At 39.2% G+C, this 8,818-nt stretch overlaps 1 long non-coding RNA gene across 1 annotated transcript; it reads left to right on the top strand.

Annotated features, from left to right (window-relative positions):
* Positions 1-6,243: 6,243 nt before the first annotated feature.
* Positions 6,244-6,864, top strand: LOC114548488 (uncharacterized). The gene is made up of 2 exons (XR_003691371.1): positions 6,244-6,276; positions 6,743-6,864. It is a non-coding gene; the product is annotated as an uncharacterized LOC114548488 (long non-coding RNA).
* Positions 6,865-8,818: the final 1,954 nt, after the last annotated feature.

The following is an 8,818-nucleotide window of genomic DNA, read 5'->3' as shown; positions in this document are numbered from 1 at the left end:
ATGAATGCCGTCTCTTCTAATCAGACCAGGCTTCCCCAGAACGCCTCCAGTTATTCCCACATCATTAGCTGGGCAGCACCCCGACAACCAGCGGTGGCAGGATGACATGCGGCTGTTTATGTCATCGCTGATCAGGTTTGGCAGGGTTCCAGAGAAAACAACATCGTCAACATTGTCTTTGCATATGCACAAAGTGACTTAACATTAATTTTAGTGATCTCCAATTTACGTAATTGGGTATCATTAAAATATAAGTGAAGTATGATCTTACTGCATTTAGTTATCTTTAGCCAGCAGCTTTAGATTGGATTCCACGTTGCCCGTTCTGGCCCCAGGGAAGCACACGACCGTGGCCACTGGACCAGCCAACTTCACGTTCCGCAGTATAGATCTCCCAATAACCTGAGCTGGCTGGGCGAAGATGTTGGTGGTTAGCCATAGGCTCCGGTTTAGAGAGACTGCCGCCATATGCGCTCCCCGGTGTAGAGCTAGCGCTACGCTTCCTTCGGACAGTCACCCACTCACCCGGCTGCTCGGGGTCTGCCGGGGGACTGCTAACAGAAGCTACAGTATGTTGGCGTGCACCAGCTACGGAGCGCTGGCTAGCCACAGAAGCATGCCATTTTGATTCCATGGTGCGGCACTGTGCCTCAAACTCACTAAGCCTCGCCTCCAGAGCAGCAAATAAACTACATTTATTACATATATCTTTATCACTAAAGGAGGCAGAGGAATAGCTAAACATCTGACACACCAAGGGAGAGCAGGAGAAGGAGAGGAATTACCCATTGCTAATGTTTAAGCAAAAGTAGCTAACAGCGTTTTAACAATTGTGAGATCAGCGAGGCAGTTGCTGTAAGAGAAGAGAACTATAAGTGCTTGAGTATAACTAGTGTAGTTTATATGTAGTCCAGGCAATTAGCCGCTAAATTAAACAATAAAGCAGCTTGAGTAAGTTTTTGCTGGAGCAGCAAACTAGTGTCCGTGACACGGAAGCACTGGAAGAGAGACAATATGCTTACCGTAAACGGCTGAACGTTGTCGTCAGACTGAGAGACTTTTTGTCGCATTTTTGCTAATATGAAGCCCTACAAAAGTCAGCACAAAAGTTCCTTATCCATCATAGAATTTAGCAAATCAAGCAAAAGAATGATTACATTTGTAAAAGCCGACTCACAGCAACCTGTTCCACAGCCTGAATACGAAAACTCTCTGGTTCTGGGGGAATTTCAGAGTCTCAAAGTCGGAAAATCTGCCAAATTCTGCTTTGAGTGTCACGTTATTGCAGTTTGAAAAACAGTTAGCTATCTTTTGGGGTTTGGCACACAAGTATTTAATTTATTGTGAAGCTAAATTGATATGCGGGCCAGTTCAAAACCTGCGAGGGGCCGGGTTTGGCCCACAGGCCTTGAGTTTGACACATGTGCCTTAGCTGAAAGAGCAAAGCAGGTTGTTTGCATTTCTTTAAACAATTGGCCCTTAACAGTGACTGCCCGCCACTGCTAATTCGAAGGTTGTTGGTGTTTCCCGAAGCGAAGGGATTTTGAGAACGGCAACACACAGAGCGGAAGGTGAGGGACATCCACAGGTGAGCCTCTGATTAGCCCTCATGTCACCTGGGTCTCATTACAACCCTTGTTGTCGTGTGCATTTGGTCTGTGTGCTCCCTTTGTCTGGTGTCAGTTTGTCGTTGTACTTGCTGCTAAGAAGTCCTGTCTGTTTTCTAGTGTTCCTGGTTTTAGCCCTGTTTTCCTGTTTTTTTTATTTTTTGGATTGCTGCCTGCTTACTTGGACTGCAACTTTATTTTTTGTCATTAAATCATGGAAACTCTCCCTTGTATTGCATATTTAAAGGATCATGTGTTGTAGAAGTATGTGTGGCCAAAAAAGTACTTATATCTGCTCATAAATGCATTACAGTGAGTGACAAACAATTATTATGTGTTTATATCCACACTAAATGCTAAACAGGTGGGTTTAAAGTGTTACCAGATTGAACATTTACCTTCCAGTTGCTTTGTGATTGAGTTTAGCAACGAGATTTAATCTCAGAAGCTGTCTCACATAACGAAGAGTGGATATCTGCGCTGAATATGAAATACCAGCGAGTTTTTCTATGGAACGATAAATCTGCTGACACCTCTCCATATTGCCAGGGAATAAAATACTTGCAATACGGCATTTTAATTAAATACTAAAAATGATAAATATGTTGAGCAGCTGCTGCTGTCTGCGGTGAAAGTCAGCAGAAAGAAACCTGGTCCAGAACTCATCTCTTCTCTAAGATCCAGCTCTGATGTGAGAAACAGACCACAGAGGGAAGTTTAATCACATCCACTGGTGGAATGTAACTTTTTTTAAAGTTATATATATACTTGTGGTCCATTTTATTTGTAGTTTGTTTTACTTAGTTTCATAATTAAATGTAAAAGTTATCTATATCTGTATTTTATGTTTTAACAATTTACAGTTTATGTACTTATTAGCTATTGTTCAGACCTTTTATTTATTTATATATTTATTTATATATTTAAAGGTCCAGTGTGTAATGTGTTTTGTTGTTCATTATCAAAATCTGTGTTGCCCGTTCACCAACTTCTCCTTTTTCATAAATATTTACCTCCACCATCAATTCAAAGTATTCCTATTGGCTTGAAATTTTACATTTGCATTAGCATGAACTGGGTTAGACGCTCCATATTCATGCTCCATCTTGAAATACGGTAGCCAGTAAGGGACATACAGGACATACTGCTCCGCCTTTCGCATTTTCTCTGTCACATGATAAACTCACAGGTGCTAATGCTGCTAATGGGTATCGTCGCTTCCCGGCCCCGGCAAGTTTGAAGAAGGAAAGATGGAGGACCACACGTATTCAAAATCCAAATTTCAGGAACAGGAGTCTTCTTCTTCGCCCAGAAAAAGAAAAAGGAGATTGAAAAGAGCAAGAGACCGGCTTTTTGAAGCATGAAGGCTACCGTGGCTGTAATACGTACTTGGAACTGCGTGGCGCAAAAGAGTTGATTGCGATATATGATCTCAACACTAGATGGGAGAAATTCCTACACGTTGGACCTTTAAGTATCTTTTGGTTTTAAGTGTCTTGCCTCTGGTGTTTCCTCACATATGATGGTGTTTCCCCAGTTTAGTTCAGCTTGTTCTTGTTTTGAATGACATAATTTCTGTCAATTTAGGGGTGGTTGGGTAGGTGGGTTAATGAGGCCAGGGGGACATTGTGTGTGGACTTTTGCAGGAAAAGAGTATTTCTAAAGTTCTGTAATGGCCTGCCCGTCTAACACACACAGAATACACAGTTGTGTTTATTTTTGGGATTCTTAATGGAGAGTAGGGCTGGACGATTGATCAAAAAGTAATCTACGTCTAACCCAACGTAATTAGGAATTTTTAATCCTGTTAATACTTATCACACTGTGTACTGTTCATGTACTTTCCTCTTAATAACATGCTTGTGACTCACTCACACACACACACAGACACACACACACACACACACACACACACACACACACACACACACATTACAAGCCCTCTGTTTTACTTTTGAAATGGCAATAAATCATGTATTTTGTTTACAAGTGATGCAAGTAAATATCGTCTACTTAGCTTAAATGGAACGGATGTTCATTGATATAAAAAAGTTACACACTAAAGTTTAAAACGAGCCGTCAGGACTTCTGTATGGTATGATGTGTGATGTGACATCTATAATATATATATATATACACTGTTAATTATTACAGTGATTTCACAATATTTAACAGTATTATTTCACAATAAAATATTGTATTCAGACTTTTACTGTGAAATAAATGTAAGACTGTATGTTCTCTATCACAGTACAGCATCTTATTGTGAAATTTGAATTGCACTTGAAACGCACTGCATTGTGGGGCGATTTCGTCAGAAGCCAAACTCACTGGATTCTGGATTTTGTCACAGACGTCACAGACGATCAGGAGAGATACACGACCAGATACGAGGTACGTCAAGTTGAAGGCAAAAAGTCAATAAGTAAAAGAAGGCAATAGAGTTATATGGTAGATTGTAATTCACGGTGCTTTTAATAGGTATTCTGAAGAATTCTTTGCTTTTTGGTTTAACTTTTAACGTTAGTGGACTGACTTTCATGCTGGTTAGCTAGCTAGCTATCAGACTCTGTCACCACATTTTCAGGCTCAGTCATATATTTATTTATTAAGCTGACACTTTTATCCAGAACGACATACTAACAGTCCCCCTGGACTTGAGCAACGGAGGGCTATATATATAGCTAGCTTACTAGCTAGCTAGCTAGCTATAACGTTAGCTAGCTAGCTACAACGTTAGCTAGTTAGCAGACCTCCACCGTTCTCAGACTCCCTCATTGTGGTGAAATAGCAGGTTGCCCATTGTCCGTTCAGTGTACCTGTAACGTTAATATAATTTTACTTCGGATACCAGTACCTTTTTCTCGTTTTATCAGACATTATCTACTTATCTACCAAAATCCTCCGTTGTTTTCTGCCATTATTTTTTTTTTTTCGCGCTTTTTTTTTTTTTTTTCGCTCAGCATGTTTCATACTCCTGCTAGCCAGTTCATTTAAATCCTTTCCCCCGCCATTTTGTGAACAATGTTTCACTGTAAATTTAGTTTGTGTGAGCATGTGTCTGAGACGGTTAGTCAGTTTATTCACCACACAAAGCTGCACAGTAACACTCCCAATTATCAGTATCAGTGTGGTGTTCCTGACTGTACTTGTATGTACAGCAAAGTGATTGTTTTAAAAACTCATATATATAGAGACCACAAAGCTACAGGATCTTCCCAGTGGCATTTCAAGCCAACTGGCACACTCTTAAAGTGTGTGTCTCAGCCCTGTGCATTCAAGTGTGGCACTATAACTTCCCTTGTAAAGCATTTGAAGGCACATTTACAAGAAGGGTTGGAAATCAAATGCCCATTTAGAGGCTGCAACTGCAGCTTTACAATTGCTTCCAGTTTTGCCTCACATGTTTCCAGGAAGCATACAAGTGGAGGTGTAGAGGATCTAGATGATTCGGTACTAGAAAAGTCTGTTCCCACAGAGCCTTTGGGTCAGCCTGAGCCTGGTCAGTCATGTTCAGACATTTCAGAGGAACAACATGAGCTAGAAGTGCCATTTGCTGTGGATGATGCCCTCTTTTTACACAACCTTACACTTCTTTACTTGAAATTACAAGCTAAGCTATTGTTACCAGCGAGTACCATTCAAACAATAATTGACGACTTCCAAAATGCCCATGAAATTGGTCTCTTACATTCACTTAACATTCTGAGTAAAAAATTAAAGGTACATGGAATTCCTGAGGCCACAATAAGCAACATAATTGAAGAACTATACAAAGGGGATCTACTCAGGCTTTATAACAGGGGCGCTCTGAGCACAGATGTAAAGAGGAAGGAGGCTTTTAAACGGGTTTCAACTACGTTGATCCTGTGCCTTTATTTTTGGGAAATGATGAAAACGACAGAGTGCTTTGCCCAGTATGTACCTATAAAGGGAAACATTGGCTGCACTTTTCAAAAGTGAGTCTTTTCAAGAGCAGTACGCTTTGACACGTTTGCAACCCAGTGCTGATAATGTCTATCAGGATGTTAGGGATGGAGAAGGAATTCAGAGTAATCGATTGTTGACAGCTGAGCCTTCATCATAAATATGTTACAGTTAAGGTTTATTTTACAGCCGTGTGCCACAGCCGCTGATGTGCAGAGAACAGTGATGCTACCGAGCACCCCTGCTTGATTATCCAAGGTACTATTTATATCTGGACTTCATATTCAAATTTTCTAGCACAATGTTTCCTTTAGGATTTTTTTTTAATTACTGTAGTAGTTGTATACAGTCAATGGCTTTAGAGATTTTCAGAATTATCCCGCATTCAAGGGGTCGGGTAGCAAAGCATGTTCTGTAGCTTGAGCTGTTTGAGAGACTAAATCAGTAGATCTTGTTAGATAATATATCAGTAACAAGTGGGTTCACAGTTTAAAGGCAGTGTTGCTAGATATCAAAATCAGAAACATTCTTCTCTTGTTCATTCAACATTCCACTTCTATATCTGTTCATTTTAGGTGACCTGATGAAGCCAAAGACTTGGATGCTATCCACTGAAGGCCAAGTGGTGATGGGGCCAGACGACAGCTTCATCAATGGGATAGCAGCCGTTTTTGCAAGCTATTACAACTTTAATCTGCAGTATCCTGAGGGACGGCTCATGTACTCTGGAGTTTATTCAAAGGTATTGAAAAACTCAAATGTACATTACACACACACACACACTTATATACACACGCCTACAACAACACGGTAAGGGTCTGGATGCGCACCCCAAGGGGGTAAGCTTACCTCAGAACTCGAACCTCCTATGGCGCCATTTTGATGCTACAAAACGATCACCTCCCGTTAGCATTCCATTGACTCAAATTAATATAGCAATAATTTAAATAATAAATAGCAATTTATTTTGACATGGACGTATTCCCACTGCAACACGCTATAAAGTATTTTTTTGCTAATGTATATAATGGTCTTTCACAAAACTTGATTAACGTAATTTTTCTCCCAAATGAAAGTTTTAACCCATTATCAGCCATAAATAGACCCACGGTTGTTTTTTACTCTGGAGCATTCCTTCTAACTGTAAAATATAATGAGCAATATAACATGCAATACTGAAAGTTGTTGTCTTGTCATATTGTTTACAGGTGCTTCTTGGGTATTAACCCTGAGGTGGGCTCCAAATCGAAGAAAAAACAGCTGGGAGGCATCAACCCACATGTGAGCACACTCATGAGAAAACTTGTGGACTTTGAATGGATGTCGATGTAGATATAAAGGATTAAAGTATAGGGACACCTGGCCATTACACCAACAGGAACTTTAACATTCAGGGGCATTGCATTCTAAAGACATGCATTACATTACTGATGGCAAGCTCTATATCTCTCTCTCTCTATGTATATATATCTCTGTCTCTATATCTCTCTCTCTCTCTATGTATATATATCTCTCTTTCTCTCTCTCTCTATGTATATATCTCTGTGTATCTCTCTCTCTATGTATATATCTCTGTGTATCTCTCTCTATGTATATATTTCTCTGTGTATCTCTCTCTCTCTGTATATATTTCTCTGTGTATCTCTCTCTCTCTATGTATATATTTCTCTGTGTGTGTATCTCTCTCTTTCTCTGTGTATCTCTCTCTCTTTCTCTGTGTATCTCTTTCTCTGTGTATCTCTCTCTCTTTCTCTGTGTATCTCTCTCTCTGTATATATATATCTCTGTGTATCTCTCTCTCTTTCTCTGTGTATCTCTTTCTCTGTGTATCTCTTTCTCTGTGTATCTCTCTCTCTCTCTCTCTCTCTCTCTCTCTCTCTCTCTCTCTGGAACAATTTGGTTTTGAAGAATTCTACAATCAGCAATACCACAAGCCAAGCAAACAGCCCGTTCCAAACACATTTTCAGCACTGCACTAGTTTAATCAATGTTATTAAAGTCCTTGTTCGTGTAATGGTCTGGTGTCCCAACAGTTTTGTCAAAATAGTGTATGAGACACTTTCTCTCTCACACACACACACACACACACACACACACACACTCTATCTGAGCTTTTATTTGTGTTTCTGTTGATTGGAAGATGGTTGTAGTATTGTTGTTTATTGACTTCGGGTCAAATTGACCCATTTTCAATTTATTTTTTATATCAGAAAATATGGGACGTAGAAATAAGCGCTGAAATTGTGTTGAAAAAAATGTAACAATTTAAAATGCTGGAAAAAGCAAAAACTGTGGGGGGAAAAAAAGCCTTTTTTTCCTTTAAGGTTGACAGACAACACAAGGGTTATGATAATGTTTAAATGTACCAATGCATTCCTGTGAGGTGAAATATGTCATTATCACATTGGCCAATGTCTTTTTCTGTACTTGGACCCACATAGACAGCAAGATGGTTGTAGTATTGTTGTTGTTGAAGATAATCTTTAAATGTATAAATGTTTTGTAGTTTTATTCATTAAAAAGTTAAACTTGCTTTGTTGTTTTTATTTTTAACATGTTGGTATAGGTCTGGTAAAATCACATCAAATTTACAGTGTTCACTGTAAATACACAGCAAATTGCTGGCTACTGAGTTGCATTACTTTTACAGTAAAAATTCAAAATATACAGGATATTATTGTGATAATATACAGCAAGATACCTTAAAATAATGTAATTCACAGCAAATTGCTGGCTACTGAGTTGCATTACTTTTACAGTAAAAATGATAATATACAGGATATTATTGTGATTATATACAGCAACATAATGTAATTTCACAGCTAAATGCCGCTTTATTACAGTAAATAGGTGTGCCCGACTGCTGTGAAGTTACAGTATATAGCTGTGGATTTATTGTAATTTACTGTAAAATAGTACCGATAAATTACTGTGAAATTACTGTGAAAGTAATGCAACTAGTAGCCAGCAATTTGCTGTGAATTTACAGTGAAACATTTTACAGTGTATATATATATATATATAGGTAGAAAGTGTTGCTACAGTGCCGTTACAGTCAGTCCCCGGCTGCAATGACAATGAATGAGTGCAGAGACTCCGAGAGCACATTCATAAGACCTGGAAACGATGACCAATCAGAGTAGACTTCCCATTGAAATACATTACTTCACATTTTTGTGTTGTCCGCCACGTAAAAACTGACAAAAACGTCTTCGTGAACACGTATCAATAGATTCAAATAACGTCACATTTACACGAACTGCCATGAGACCGGGCTGGCAAGA

Source organism: Perca flavescens, chromosome 21 (genome assembly GCF_004354835.1).
Source record: "Perca flavescens isolate YP-PL-M2 chromosome 21, PFLA_1.0, whole genome shotgun sequence".
Lineage (NCBI taxonomy): Eukaryota > Metazoa > Chordata > Actinopteri > Perciformes > Percidae > Perca > Perca flavescens.
The sequence above is the reverse complement of the archived record's forward strand: the minus strand, read 5'-3'. Positions and strand labels throughout refer to the sequence as shown.